This window comes from Helicoverpa armigera, chromosome 12 (assembly GCF_030705265.1).
Source record: "Helicoverpa armigera isolate CAAS_96S chromosome 12, ASM3070526v1, whole genome shotgun sequence".
NCBI classification, from domain to species: Eukaryota; Metazoa; Arthropoda; class Insecta; order Lepidoptera; family Noctuidae; genus Helicoverpa; species Helicoverpa armigera.
Genome location: NC_087131.1, coordinates 6,402,848 through 6,418,894, shown reverse-complemented (window position 1 = coordinate 6,418,894; position 16,047 = coordinate 6,402,848). Strand labels below are relative to the sequence as shown.

The window sequence follows — 16,047 nt, the reverse complement described above, 5'->3', positions numbered from 1 at the left end:
GAAGTTCATTCAATAATCTATTTTGTTCTAGATAAGGTCATACATAACCGAGCGTGACCAGATTTTTCACGACTTCTGAGCCAATGCGAACTACTTTATAGAAGTGATTCATTGATGGTGTATGAGAGATAACATTAGATTATGGTTATTGGTCTGCTAAAGATTATATGATAACTTTATATATGTATTCATATACCACATACACCTTCCTATTTTATAATACCTGTCTCTCAAAAAACTAGAGTTAATAAATTCGTTTTTTTTTTTAATTAATTCAAATATCAAGTTTTTAAAGAAAATTGTGTTCATCAATCTTAATGATCACATTATAACTCATTCTTGTAACATAATTAAATAAAAAAATCGAGCGAAAAAAATCCCTGAGAATAATTTAACACTAAAAGCCTTTAGAAATAATAATTAACAAGAAGCCTGTTCTTAAAATTTTATTACTTATTGAAAACTCATAAAAACTATTTTGGTAGTGGATATAATATTTCTAAGTTCGTTTTCAGTATTATTAGTACTTAAATCTAAGTTTGAACAAGCGCCTCCTAATTCATTCGGCCGATTGAAGTCACGGCATCGGCAGCCGTTTACCGCACAAAAACACTGGCAAGACCTGTTTTACCATCTTCGATAAGTAATGTCTGAAGACGAATTTGTAAAGAGGACATTTTTTGCATTAATTAAACGAATCGAGTGTACGGTATTCGAATACTCGATTTTCTAGTAAAAGAACGCTTTAACTTAATTCGGTATAGCACGTTTAATGCCTAATGTGTTTTCTAATTAGAAACGATTGCAAGACTGTTGATAATTAGCGGTTGGTAAATAGTACTTGTTTTTGCTTAAAGGTAGCTAAGAAAATACTTAAAGGGTTGTTGTTGCTACACGCGAATTGATTCACATTGTTTTGTTTTTTTGGCATGTATAAAAAGACTGAGCACTCAACGTATTCTTTTCATCTTGCCGAGTATAATTTATCCTTAGGTTTTAAATAAAATGACGTCCGACGTGACAATTAATTTACCTACATATAGATTATGGAATTATCATAAAACCTACATACGTCATGTCATTACGTTTGGTATGGAAAATAAGAGCACGAAAGTAAACACGGAGACTAAATGCATTTTCCAATTAACGTGTAGGTACTCGTTCAAAACCAAATGGTCAATTCAAATAATTATAAATGTAAACAAAACGTGGACAAGGTACAAAACCGCAGATAGATCACGTAAGCCACAAGAGAGATGACAAAGTCTTCACTACAGAGAACCGTCATTCAGCTGTCAAAAACTAATTTAGTACCTTAATGTAACTACGGCAAAGATCTTTTATAAATGTCTGACTCACCGACTTCAATGGGGATGACATCTGTTGTCAGCTGGACGACAACTGACACCTCATACGTGTCGACCTCCAGTTTTTCTGCGATTTGCGACTAAAAATCTTACGTCAAAATCGCTGACGTTTCATCGCAAGTGTCCGACCACAACACAGGGTTTGTTCACTCAAGATAACACTATAAACACTGAACTGAAACTTGATCGAGTGATACGATAGTAGTCACTGTTTTATTTTTTCGTGATCCGTCACTGTGGCAGAGATAATTTCCTCTTCCGCTGCCAGAACTATTGTTTAGTAGCGCTTAGCTACTTCGTTGATGTCGTTCAGATAACTATCGACTATTTATCGATGATCTAAAAAAAGAAAATTTAACGTTACATAAAAATTCGCTAGAGAATCTTTATTTTTTCCGTGGACACGTGCTCCATACAAAAAGTTTGGCTTTACTAGGTACAAAAGTTTACACGACATTTTGTTGTTTTGTTTGATTCATTAAATTAAATAATCTACAAACCCGACCTTGGCTTTACTAAAGTTATTGAAATAATCGCTTTGGCAGCCTTTATTGCCAATTTTATTTTTATGTATTTACTGTTATAAGAAAATAGGTTTTGATTTTGTATTAATTATTTAATCAAGGTAGCTTGTGATACTTCTGACCTTTTATTGTTTTTATTGATACTCTTAAAATTAAAAATGATTGAATGTAATTCGATTATTTAATTCAAAGTTTTGAAGCAAAATTGTTTGTCAATGTTTAAGCCTATAAATAATTACTTGTCTGCTTACAATGGAGCAACATTTTATTCAAATTCTTACACGTGTGGTAATGAGACTCATCTTTTCTGATTCTGAATTGCAAATGCATTAATATTCATACATTTTACATTGTCCGAAGATGTTGCAATATGAAGCCTGCAATTATAGGATGGTCCTTATAGGTACAAATATTTCCTTGTTTTTACAAAGCCTTTAAATTTCCTAGTAGGTGTATTATTATTATGTATCATGTCTAGGAGGTGACACTTTTGCGATGTTTACGAAAACTTTTATCTTAATGTCATCAGAGCACGCTCTAAATTCTAAGTAATGTATTTTACAAAAAAATAATTTGTATTTTAAGTAAACAGCATTTTTTTGTTAGCATCTTTAAAGTATTTTGCTTCAGAAAAACTTGAGCTCACAGGGAAATTGCTATAGACTTTTTAATTGACCAGCCACGTGTTTTTCTTTATCTTTAGTTGCTTGCACATTTGGCTCTTTGCGTTAATTTTAATGTGATAGTTTTCCAACTATTAAATATTTTACTACCTATTTAGTACTAAAAATAAAATACTATAAAAATCTTGTTCCGAGTATTTTGATATTTCTAAGACAATCTCACCTTCTCAATAGGATATCATCAAAAAATTATTTAAAACACAACAATTTCAACACTCACTAAACTAACAATCACAGGTTGACATAGCGAGACGTGAACAAAATCAACGTTCAAATGTACACAACTACACAGCTTCACTTATCTGAATACGTCAGTACGCTCGTGGTTTTTGTCACATGCTATTTACATAATTATATCTTATAGACTGAAGAATGCCTCAATGTACAGAGTTAAGGCACTGCCTACTGACAAACAAAAAGAATTTTAAACATATTATACACGAACTGTAAAGTAAAAAAAACTTAGGTGCTTAGGATTACAGTAAGTACAAAAGTTTTTTCTGTGTTCACATTGTCTCTTCCAGAGGGTTATAAATTAATGACTTTAGAAATATAGAACTCATTATGTTTATCTTAGTAGTTAATTGATATTTTACGAACACAGAACTTGTTTTTTGCTCTCCGTAGATTTATTCGTAGACATGCCAGCTGCGACTGAACTTTATTTGAATAGTTTGATGGCCACGATTTTATGACCGACACTCAAATGAGGTACCTTAAGAACGCCTTGTAGTTTCGCACTTATTTAAATATGGAAATATTTTTTTATAAATGCACAGTTAAAATATACCTATAGTAACCAGAATTCTAATTTCCAGTATCGAGAGAAACTTGTGAATACTGTCCAAAGCAAATTGTTCCTTAACTTCTTAACGGCGCGCTTTTCTTTGCGTAGACGCATCACACGCACGTGATCGACAGAAAACCGCGCGCTGTCGTACCCTTGAAACGTTCAGAAAAAAACAACTTGACAATTGGTCCACTGTTTTATACACTTTTAACTACACTAATTACTATAATAACGTCATAATATAAGCGAACATAAATTAGTTACACCGATAACTTGCCTCATTTATTATACTGAAAGATGAAAGAAAAACTAGCAATTTTCAATATGACAGGGTAATTGAATAGTTATTTCCACTAATCTTAACTCATTTTGCGGTGTAAACCCGTAACAAGCCTAACGTCTAGAATCACCATAACAATGATACTAAAACAATAAAATGCAGATAACAAACGGAGTTTTTCCGGATAAATAATACAAAAGTATGAATATTCATTGCCGTAACTAATTGTTGGGAGCACTGCCACTGAAACAACATTTGATCACTTAACTTACATCGAGATTTTGACGCGTCAATGTCAAGTGCATCCGCGGTACTGAATCATTTATCACTTTCGATTGTACGGCATGAAGATAAGTGCATCTCGTTCGAACAATGCGATGTAAGGAACTCGCGATAAGGTAAAGCGTACGAGCGTTCGTCGCTTGTACCTGTTTGCACGGCGCGCGTGCGACTGCCGCGATGTTCGACGCACGAATGCCGCCAAACGACTTGACCATTGTTTACTTCGATAATTACATTTTCATTTCGATCGAGTTTACGGGTCGAAGGCTCTACAGGCGGAAAATCTCGGGGAGGCGCGTCATTACCTGCGTTTGTTTATGACAGATTAATCAGACGAAAGTAAGTGAACGCAATCACTGTCTATGCGGTCTTTTTTTGTATATTCAGGCACAGGGTCTGTTATTGTTGTGTGTGTGACTGTAAAGGCGGTTTAGGTGGTCTGGTAATAGTAAACTCTAGCTTTTATGAATGGCTTTCTGATGGAAATCAATATAATAGAGATTTCAATAATTATTATTCATCGTAGGATAAAACAGACCCTTTTAACTTCGATCAAAAATACTCCAATGTAGTAATACGACTATTTGAATCCAAAATACTTTCGAATGTTCTTGATACTTCTAAAGTTCTCTGTATCTTGCCAAATATATATAAGTAAGTTAAAAAGTAAAGCAGACTAATGCCAGAAAATTATCATTTAAAAAGAGTTCGTCCAAAAACGGTCATGGATCATGCAAAGTCGTGACGAGCAGGTTGCAGACACAGCTAACCTGCAATTTCATTATTATACTTAATTTTGCTCCAAACTTAAACAGGTGCTTTTCAACTCTAATTAATTTTGCCACTTTTTCAATGGTCATTATTTTAATAGTCAAACCTCAAACCAGTTTGAAGGTACAATGAGATGGTGGGAACTCTTAGATTGTAAGCTAAGGTACTTTTAACTAATGTACGAAAAGTATATAGGTACTCATTTTATTATATTATAAAACAAATAAAGTTTAATCTTAACATGTAGATAACGAATGGAATAAATTAACTTACGACAGGGATACTTTTTGTAGATATATTACTTCAAATTGTGTAATAAGTATGAAATATTTTCGCTGAAGTACAGTATAATGTCTTTACATATTAATTTACTATATATTAAAGATAAAATTATACTACAATTTCAAATCATATCTTACTAAATAAAGTATTAAAAAACGTTCACAATTATAGTACTTGAAAAACTGGAAACCAAGGTGTTAGAAACCTGCTTGAGTCCTGCTGGTAAAAGTAATTTATTGCTAATTTATACATCATATACAACATGTCAGGAAAACATTGATTTAGGTACGCAAGTAACAAAATGTACGCATAAAATAATCAAATTTTTTTTTATTAACTGCTTAAAAATAGATACTCTGCACTTTACATAATATTTTGTGCCATACTTTACTACAACTGTAAACTATTAAATTGTAGGTCCCGGCTGTCATTGAACATCCTTGGCAGTCTTTACGGGTAGTCAGAAGCCAGAAAGTCTGCGTTGAGGAGGTCAGATAGGACAGTCGCTCCCTGTAAAACACTGGTACTCAGCTGCATCCGGTTAGACTGGAAGCCGACCTCAACATAGTTGGGTAAAGGCTCGGCAGATGATGAGATGATTTGTGCCATACTATCTTTAATTCTATAATACTATTTAATAATCTTTGCATCTCAGTAGCATCTGATAATTTATGTTCATATGATGATTAGTAATTATTATTTACATTCAGGAATGCTACTGTGTAAAGCAGGTTGTTGATATATTGTTAATGACTACTTAACAAGTTTGCTGCTCAACTTCCCTTTTTAATATAAAACTATTTAAAATAATACAAGAAGATAACAAAATTCATACGCAATATATCTTACTACACCCTATTTTTATTACTTATTTACATACACCAAATATTTTTGGTCAAAAGAAAATTTGCTACGCTTTTATATGAAATGCGAATCACAAATTGTAAGTACTTTCTGTCCATTTGTTTAATCCAACCAGATTGTGATGAACATAATCTCCTTTTAACACTGCTTCCATAAACGTCGAGATTAAATTTAGTCCAAAATTTTGACAAAGAATATCCTCAATAATTTAGACAGATTTGCTTATCAGTTAATACCAGTTTATTTCTGTTTAAGGATAAAAAGCCGTTGGTATTCTATTTTTAAATTTCTCGATCACGTTTTCTCATCATACGCGTTAGAGTCACACGTCTTGTCGCTTCGCTGCGTCCTTTAATAGTTCTCATCCCGTCTGCGTAAACCGATACGTTTTCTTAATTGTCACTTTTATTGTTCTGTATTTCATAATATTAAAAATTATAATGTATATTTTCATCACAGACCCGTTCTTATTATATAAATTATGTCTCTTCAAATAAATAAAGAAACATAAAAACTCATTGGTACGAACTGCATTCATCAATTGTGTTAAGAGGATTAAAACAACCCGTAACTTAAAATACAAAATTAATTATCGTGCTAATGTTGCAGTGTTGAGCTTTTTTACTCACATTGCAATTGATAATAATTATTCACTACTTACTTACTCGTATTCAAGGTTATCAAATGCACTCTAAGATAAATTGTTAAGACTGTCAGAGTAACGTCGTAAAATCTTCAAACACATTACATGATTGTCGTATCTAGTAAGTACAAGATACGACATATGTATAGGTAAATATTGATAGTAATTATATAATTCCATGTAATCGTGATGTGGATTAGATCTGCTTATGATAATTATGATATGATCACGAATGTGTTATGAATATACATAGTTTTGTATGAAGCTGTAATAATTTACTATAGGTTCCTTGTATGTGGATAATGTGAGCATCTAGGAAATGGTTAGTACATTGCGTAATTTTCTCGCACTGTGTACTGATTTGAATTCCTATTTTACAATAATATACATAAGAAGTTTAATATTATACGTGATAACTACGTAATTTTGTATGTAAAAATGAACCAAAAATCAAAGAACGATCGAACAATTTTGCTTTTATTCTGAATTGGGATTTCTTTAAAATTTACGTGGAGTATGTAGGGAAGATAATACAGTCAAAATTTTTATGAAAATGTTTAGTACAATACCTATTAATTATTTTCAACCTTTGTGGTTGTACAAATATTGCGGTTGAACATTGATATTTAAGGTTTTTAAAATACGAAACACAAAAAAAATATAGTCATACTGATGTTGTATGTATGTATTTGCTTCGTTAACATTGGTTAATGAAAATTGTTCACTAAAGTCTGTTCGTACTATAAGTTGATGGATTCAGGTTTGAAGTTGAATAGACTTTTAGTTAGGTATATACGATCATATAGATAGGTTCAGAACTTTTGTCTCAAAAAGCACTATTTTCATTTCAGCTTTTCCGTAAGAAGCTCGAAGCTCGATGTTCCAGCGAGTTTTGTGACGAAAGCTTATAATGAGTGTCAGGTCAAAGTCCATGTTGATGTATTATAAATTATAAATATTGTATATTAAGACAATAATAAGTATACTGGTATTTTAAATTTAGAACGAAAACAAAAATACGTTAGACGTCGTATGATGGGTTTTCCTCGAGCCAAGTTGACTCCAACTTGTTTTTGCAAGTTGGACTCTGAGCCCATTCCAAAATGTTTTCTCAAGCCAATTTCAAAGGTCATTTTATTTAATAGACAAATTAAAAAGAAACAAACGCCTGGATTTTCCACAAAACTTGCTTTATGACTTTGTTTATTCTAAAATAGACTTTGTAATACGAGTTTTTGCATCACGACCAAAGTCCTATGCGAATTATCATCAACTTTTTTTCCTATGTTTACTATCTACTCGTATGGAAAACTTTGTATCCAATTTGTAAACAATAAAGCTTATGTCTCAACTTAATAGTGGACTATTAAAACGTGGTAGGTATATCAAAGTCCAAAAGGTTGATTTTTCTAAAAGTCACTGTTATGTTTTAATTTCTTTACTATTATTTCGTCACATTACCAATATCATCTCCAAGTTTATTTTTTCTTCACTTAATTTCACCTTCTCATCATCATTTCATTGTCATTATCAATCCTTACGAATAGCCCAAAGCAAGAACATCCTGTGGGTTACAAGGGTAAGTGGGTTGAAGAGGTCAGAGTTCACTCCATGGATAGATTTCATTCCACAGATATTATATACACATACACGGATACGCAGCTACACTCTTTTAGACTGAAAGCACTGCTAGAAAAATCATCTAAAGGCAATATTAAACAAAAAACACGTTTAATAAACGTCTTCCTATTTACATAAATATTATTAAGACGATCGATCTAAATGCCTGCGATTGAGAATTACGACCTCACGTCTTTTCCTCATTGTAAAATGACTATTGTGACGCATTTTGCACACATCTTATGGTGTAAAAATAGATACATAATAATTAGTAATTCACATAGATTCATTGTAGCAAAGCGTATCTATGTTACTTTATTATAGCTTCACGGTAATTTGCGGTATTTATTCATTTCATTAATTTAAATGATTATAGTTAAATAACACCATGTTAGTTGTGTTTAGTTTTTAGTGTTTAGTCTCACTATAATACATGTCATCGATTCGAAAGAAGAAGTTAAGTAGCAGAAGGTAGGTATTCGCTTCCGTACAATCGTAATTTTATCGTATTTTTCTGACAAAATAACTGAACTAACTTTAATATTACACGGCGCGGACATATCGGGACATCCTAGCCCTCTGTCTAGAAATAACATCAAAATAAGCAATAAGTAAGCATTGGGAATATAGTGTGTAAAAATCTCTAACTTAACTATTAGATACTTAAACTACACTTAACACACACCATTAAAAAGTATACATTGCATATAACTTAAAGTTAACTCATTGTTCTTCTCATTGCCGCTAGATGGAACTAGTTATTACGTCAAGAATAAGTTCCGAACTAAGGTTCAACACATAATTCCCACGACTCCAACTAACGTAAGCAAACACGAACACAAAAAAAAAGAAGTCTGTATATAAATAAATACCAGATTAAATCAGAACACATATAAATAATTGGGTGGCAAAACTCGACTGATTAAAACCCATAAATAGGAATCGAATCAAGCAACCTAACAAAAAATTCTAAGTGGAACTTTTCCAATGATATTTATAACTTACGGACGTCCTCGTTGTCAACAAACAGATTTTAGTACCTGAAACAATAAATTAATTGTTAATTTTACAAATCAAGTTATCAACTTAAATTGTCCTAAAGTATGTTTTATTAACTTAGCGCATGAAAGATCAAATGAAGCGATCAGGAACTCACTTTGATGGTTTAAAAAATATTTGAAGTTAAAATTATCATTTCGTAAAATCATGGATCACGATTCACTTCTTATCTTTGTTTGGGAAACCCCGCCCCTTGCATTGACGTCACGTACGGTCAAATTATATTCCGATGTATTTGGAACAAAATAACAAATATGACATCTATCCATATGAGTATTTTTTACGTCAGATTTTGCGTTTATCCCTCATGTCACCCAATGACAGATTGGTCAAGACCACGCATGTTTTTATTAGGAAAAGTTAAGAGTAATTTGGTGGCATTTATCACTTATAAGTGCTGATTAAGAACACACAAAGTTTTTCCAATGTGTTACCCACAGCCACCACAGAAAAAAGGGTTAATCCTATGCCATATGTGAGCCAATAAATATCCTATATCCTGAAGGCAAGGTATGGAACAAGTCCAATCATTATGGGCTAACATAAATTCAGGATGGAAAACAACCGAATGCTTGACCTGAGAATCTAAAGGCTAGAAAAAAGAAAACTTAAGCGACTCAAACCAAGAAAATATGAAGTGGAACATCCATTGAAATATTTTTAGAAGCTCTCGCAGTATGTAAACTGCTAAGCTACGTCACGAACCTAACCAAATAGGTTCTTTAAATGTTTGCCAACTTGAATATGATTTGCAAACTGGCACAAGTGTAGAGTAAATTTTATAAATAGTAAACTAATTCTTATTTTAGAGAATCGTGCTATCTCGCTTAACAGATTTTCTGCTTAATCATTGCGCTTTTCTAAGACGTTTTAGGTCAAAAGAAGTGTCTAATGAGTATATTACATCTGAGCTGAAAATTGAAATGTACAAGTACCTTCTTGCATTTTAGCACTTTTACAAACACCTTAGTAATATGGAAGTGATTTCTTACAAGAAAAGGAAGTGATCTTTTTTCCTTTTTAATAGAGGAACCTTTTTTCGTTTAGGAGTTCGAAAACTTAGGGGACTCGCTCTTCACAAACAGATTATATACAAATTACTCGTGATATAAACAAAATGAAAGGCTGTAAAGTACCGCCATTCCGAAACTGGAAAGAGCAAGGGTGTTTATTAATTTCACATTACCGGAATGGCCACGAAATACGCGGGATTACATGAACGGCATATTACAAAGTGAAAAATATTATTATACTTTTTTATTTAATTGTTCAAAATTCCATGTACCATGTCTTTTAAGACATGTCTTTTAAGACATGGTACATGGAGTTTACTTTGTGAAAATAAGTGTAGATAATTTCCAAAAAGTCCATAGAAAAAAATAGAAGACGATAGTTATTGCGAAACATAACGATCAAAAAACATTTGACATTCATGCATTGATTACTAAAGCTGAAGGTTCGAATATATTTAAATAAAGATAATGCCGGGAGCCATCAATTAACATTGACAAAATTAATCATGTGACCATTGGTAATTTTATCGTCCCTGCGATCAACGATTATGTATTTGTAAAATGTATTTTATCACGTGAAATGTCAGGGCCCTTTTGTACCATGTTTTGTTAAAAAAAATAATGCCTCCTCTTGAAAAATAAAACTTTATTAATAGCTGTTAATTTGTAGTATATTTAGCTTAAATTAATGTTTATCCTAATATTTATATAACATGCGTCTTAACAATCGTTTTCAGTACTAATAGTTTTTAAAGTAAATAATTGTATGTGCCTGCCCTTTGCTATATTTTTTAACCTTGAATGACTGTCCACTAATAGAAATGATTTATTTTTAAAACCACACACGAAAACAGATCATACATTGCACCAACCATTTTGCTGTCACATCCGCATTAAAAGCTGGTTTCATGGCCGCACACGACATCGCGCCGACTTGCGTACGCGCACACATATGATGCATTACACTTCCGGTAGAAATTCTCGCCAAAGCTTTAGTATAATTATTGCATTATTATTCAGCATGCGTTATAACATAATCGATATGTAATAGATACATTATGTGCGATTGCGTAAAATGTTGAATAATAGCAGTGATGCATATTTTATAGGCGTTTTATAGACTATGAATTGGATTGGAAAAGGGAATTAGAGTCATAGTGAAACACGAAATGATGCTGTAAGTATGTACGGATGAATAATTATGCAAAAGGGATTACTTGACAATTTGTTCCCTGCCAAATGATTCTAAAACTGAACACGGCTGGTTTATACTTATTTACTTAATAGGTACGTTGTTTACTGGCGAAATATCAAAAGTCACAAATCGTTTTACAATAGTTAACGTGATGATATCAAATCGTGCTTTATTATTTGACACTCACTTACTTTAAAAATTAGGAACTCAGTTCGGAACTACGTTCTAAATTTTTCTCAAATGTTAAAATTAGATTCGTATTATTTATTTGTCACTTCATACGAATCAAATACTATTACATTATAAAATAGTTGAATAGATTGCAATCACGATTCAATGTTGGTTTTAACCATTCAAATACGTGTCTCTAGAAAATTTTAAGTTTTCTTTCAAAACGGAAAAGACATTTTACACCACTGCATTTTACATCACAAAAAGTTTTACCGTAACTTTCGCTCTGTATTCTCCACTAAAAAGTCCAATAAAGCTTCAAATATGTATGGAAATATTAATCAATGCATTGAGGATGCATACCGTACTTCAAACTATGTACCTACTCACTGTTTGACACGTGTTCGTATCTGGTAACCATTGAGTCATGCTCGTTATTAATAACAATTAATATGTAACGAGACATAACTTACACCACGCGTAAAAGTTTATTACAGTGAAAGTAAAACACGATATTTTATTTTACTTCTTGTGTAGTAAAACTGAATACTAGTGTTGGTGGTGGAAATGATCTATCTTGCTATGCTTGTAATATACATCTTTGCCTGCTTTCAATATTTAGTTTGTAATAACTACTCGTAGTATTAGAATATTTTTACTTTGGTGAATCCCCATTGTCATTTGTACATCTTTTGATGTCGTCACAGGTAATCAGAAGAAAGTCTAACAACCAATTTCACCAAGGTTGCCCGGGTATCAAACTGGGTTGAGGAAGTCCTACTCTTAGGCAGTCGTTCCATATTAAATACTGGATCTTCACTGGATTCGGCGAGACCAAAAGCCAACCGCAAAATAGTCGCGGAAAGACCAGTAGAGGTAGATGCTTTTAGCAGCTTTTGAACTCAGTGTAACTGCGCATATAGCATAGCTAGAATATGCATATTGTATTTCTTTACATTATATTTAAATAAATCTCTCAATTGATATAAGTTCCAGAACCTATGCGTGTTTACAATCATTGACTGACGTAAACGTCAAATCACTTTTTCACCTCGAAAAGTCAAACGGCCACACTTCACAAGACATATTAAACAATTAAGACATGTTAATAGTGTTTCATTCAAATGATAATTAAAATGAAGTAGCAAGTTCCGGCACTAAATCGTTTGATATTTTGCAGTACATTACTAAATTACATCCGGACATATTTTGCATATACAGGTAATGTATTACCATATACACAATATACACATGTTGTCTATTACATATGTACCGTTTCCTATGTAACGTTATGTATCGCTAATATTTGCCAACCAATTAAGAGCTCTTCTCAAGTTTATTGCTTTCCGTGGGGATTCCCGTTATGTTTTCTTTGTCAAATGTTACGACATTTCTTACGAAGTTGAAAGGTGAAAGGATTTTGAAGAGGATCTTAAGACAGGTCGTAAAAATCCATACGGCACTTGACAACTCTGAAATGAAAAAGAGATAGACTTCCTTATACTTTTGAATGCTTGTACATGCAGGTACTTTATCAAAAATCTTTTTAACCGCGAAAGGCTTGCTATAAATTAGACTTTTCCTGAATACCACAGACACATGCCTTAACAATATTGACCTAGGCGTTAGGAAGTGTCTGATTGTGTGTCATTTTCCTCTTGACTGTTAAAAGAATACAATGGTTATGCTGGAAATGACACGTTTAATTATATTAATGCCTATTGACTTAGGAACAGATTTTTAACTAAATCTTTTAGAAGAAAGAACCAGGGAAATCATATAGGAAGACCCATTTAATTACCTGACCATGTGATTTCCATCTCTTTCAATATCTACATTAACAAACCTTTATACTCTCTGTCAAGTTTTAAATCTACATGAGACATAGTTATGCCTTCTTCCAAAAAGGATATCAGATAAATAGTGTGACACTTCTGTGTACTAAATGTCTTTGTATTTCGAATGTTCGAGTCTCCGAGCGTCGCGGGCAAGGCGAGAGGTGTACAAGCAACGAATATTAAGTTGTATAGAAATGTACTTACATAAGCTGTCTTTTGGGTATGGATTAGACAAGCTACTTGAATAAAATCCTTAGCTTGACTTTTTTATCCTTCTACGTATAAACCATCACCCAAAGATTTACACTCTCGATAAATTCAAATAATAATGTATCTTATTGAATGATATTAGAGTAGTTATTATTATATATATATATATTTTCCTTTTATTTATAAGTTACATATACGAAAAAAATTTTTTTTGAACATAAGATTTTGTAAATATAGGACTTTTTTTATATAAGACGAGAAAATACTTATGATTATAGTTTTAATACACAAGTGTAGTGTACACGCACTTAAATTTTTTACGCATCAACTTTTCTGCAAACGTTTACACAACAGCCTGCGGCTTGAATTATTAATACCCAAAGACAATATTTATAGTTCAAGACTCCTAATCTAATCTCGTCACCTGTCAAGGTGTTATACCGAACACTTTAGTCATAGAGTCACTTCCTCAATAATGTTTATGACTTGTCATTCGAGCGGAACATGACCATAATGTTATTGGTCATCGATAATTAAGAGATTATCATTTAAAGTGTTGTTAACTACTTGTGTAGCACATAGATCAATTGTTGTATTTGAATCAATAAATGGAATATTGTCTCACTTTGTACGCAGATTAATAAAATTAAGTTGATTTATTTGAAATTGTTTACATTTCTATGGAACATTGTAATCATTTCTTCGTTCTAAAAATACTCTTACTTACTTGTATGTATGGACGTCGAACCTACCTTAACACTTTTAATTTTTTACTGATTTTAATGTGATAACATTCGTATTCTTTTACTCTATTATTCTATAAGGTCAAGTCCATAAAAATAAGACCGTGCTGTATTCTGTGCATTTTGCAGAACCCACTAAGGTTTCACTCTTTTTTTTTAACGAAGCCCTTTAGTTTAAGTTTGTTTAATTTTATTCTGGATCCGGGGCCCTTTATTAGGTACAGGCTATAACGATACGCATCATGTCTAAAAATAAAAAGTTCTATATTTAAAAATATCCTCCTACTACAGTTTACGATGTTCACAAAACGATCTGTTTCAAGGCCTCTACAAAGGCCGGCTACTGATACCTGACCTTTGCGAAGGATGGCACAAATGAGGTCGGTGTACTTCCTTCTAGGATGTCCACGCTCAATACATGACTCTCATTCATTAACGTTAAATCCGTCTTACTAATCGCCTTTCACTGATTTCCACACGAATCGCTACTGAGAAAATTCTCATCATCAACCCCGGTGCTCTTTCTCCAAATGTATGCAGCTGAGTACCTACCAGTATAAATGGAGGTGCCTATCTCACCAGTACAACCCCAAATACCTGGCCTGAACAAAATCCCTTGGTAAGGGAGATAATAGACTTCTCAAGAAGCTTTTGAAAACCAGGGATGTAAGAATGACGGGACCGGGATTCATAGCTCCAATTCGAATGAAGAAGAGCTCGTTATGACGACATTATGGATGGACTCCCATCCATAGACTCACCAAACCAAACGTAGTTTTAAATGTGATTGATCTAACCGTGTAGTTTTTATTTCGCCACGGGCTCCTTCTCAATCAACAGAATTATAAGAGTACCGATCGCACCTGACTGCTATTGTTGAATTCATAATCATTGTTCCCAGAGTATTCATTGCGATCAACAGACATTAAAATATCAAGTATTCGATCAGATTATACAGATAAAGTTTTTAATGTGAACCGGATTCTACCAGTTTCAAAATGTGAAGGCGCTTTTATTATTATTTGGTACTATAACGCAATTGCTATTCCGAGCATCAATTCTTGTATGTGATTTTTTGCTCTAATAGGTACATTTGGGATCCCTAGCTATCCCAGTTAAATAACAGTGATTAAAGCATTTCAGAATTGAAATAATTTGAAGGAATGCTCCATGTCATGTACAAGTAGATTTTTTAAGTAATTTTTGATTTGATGAAATTAAATGTAGATATGTTATATAAAGAAATAGTTGCACTGTTTTTAATCTTAGAAATATTGGAAAAATTACAATAAAAATGTATTTGAAGCACAAACCGAATAATATTGTTTTTGTTCCAGATTCATCACTCGCAATACTATTTCCCTACAATCGATGTTGTAGTCAAAGTTTACAACTGAACGCAACCTGTTGAACGCACGAAATCGCTCGGGGGTACTAACGTAATTATCGCGACAGACAAACAAATTGGAGAACGGAATATTATAAATAAACGCTTGTGGAAGTCAGCTAGCTTCCTGGTATAGTTTGTTCTACATAATAATAGCTTAAATTAGCTTCAGGTAATTTTATATAAGACCGTCTGCAAGTCACGATCTGAGCACACTAGGATTTCTTGTCTATAAAACTTATCAAAAGGCCTTTTAATATTTTAATAGCTTCTTACATATAATACATAATATTACCTACTGTAATTATAATTTTATAGACCGAGA

At 32.6% G+C, this 16,047-nt stretch overlaps 2 protein-coding genes across 4 annotated transcripts in view; one reads left to right on the top strand and one right to left on the bottom strand.

Annotated features, from left to right (window-relative positions):
• LOC110373722 (uncharacterized) overlaps positions 1-16,047 on the bottom strand; it is a 190,206-nt gene that overhangs the window by 126,644 nt on the left and 47,515 nt on the right. Inside the window, exons 1-2 of one of the 3 annotated variants that reach the window (XM_021331080.3) lie at positions 3,917-4,137; positions 1,360-1,706 (exon numbers count right to left, since the gene is read on the bottom strand). The exons of the other annotated variants lie outside the window; for them this stretch is intronic. The gene's annotated coding sequence lies outside the window, so the exon portion shown is untranslated. Of the gene's footprint in view, positions 1-1,359; positions 1,707-3,916; positions 4,138-16,047 lie in introns of those variants that run through there. 3 annotated transcript variants of the gene reach the window in all.
• Positions 1-16,047, top strand: part of LOC135117647 (uncharacterized) — a 72,327-nt gene that overhangs the window by 38,897 nt on the left and 17,383 nt on the right. The window lies entirely within an intron of this gene.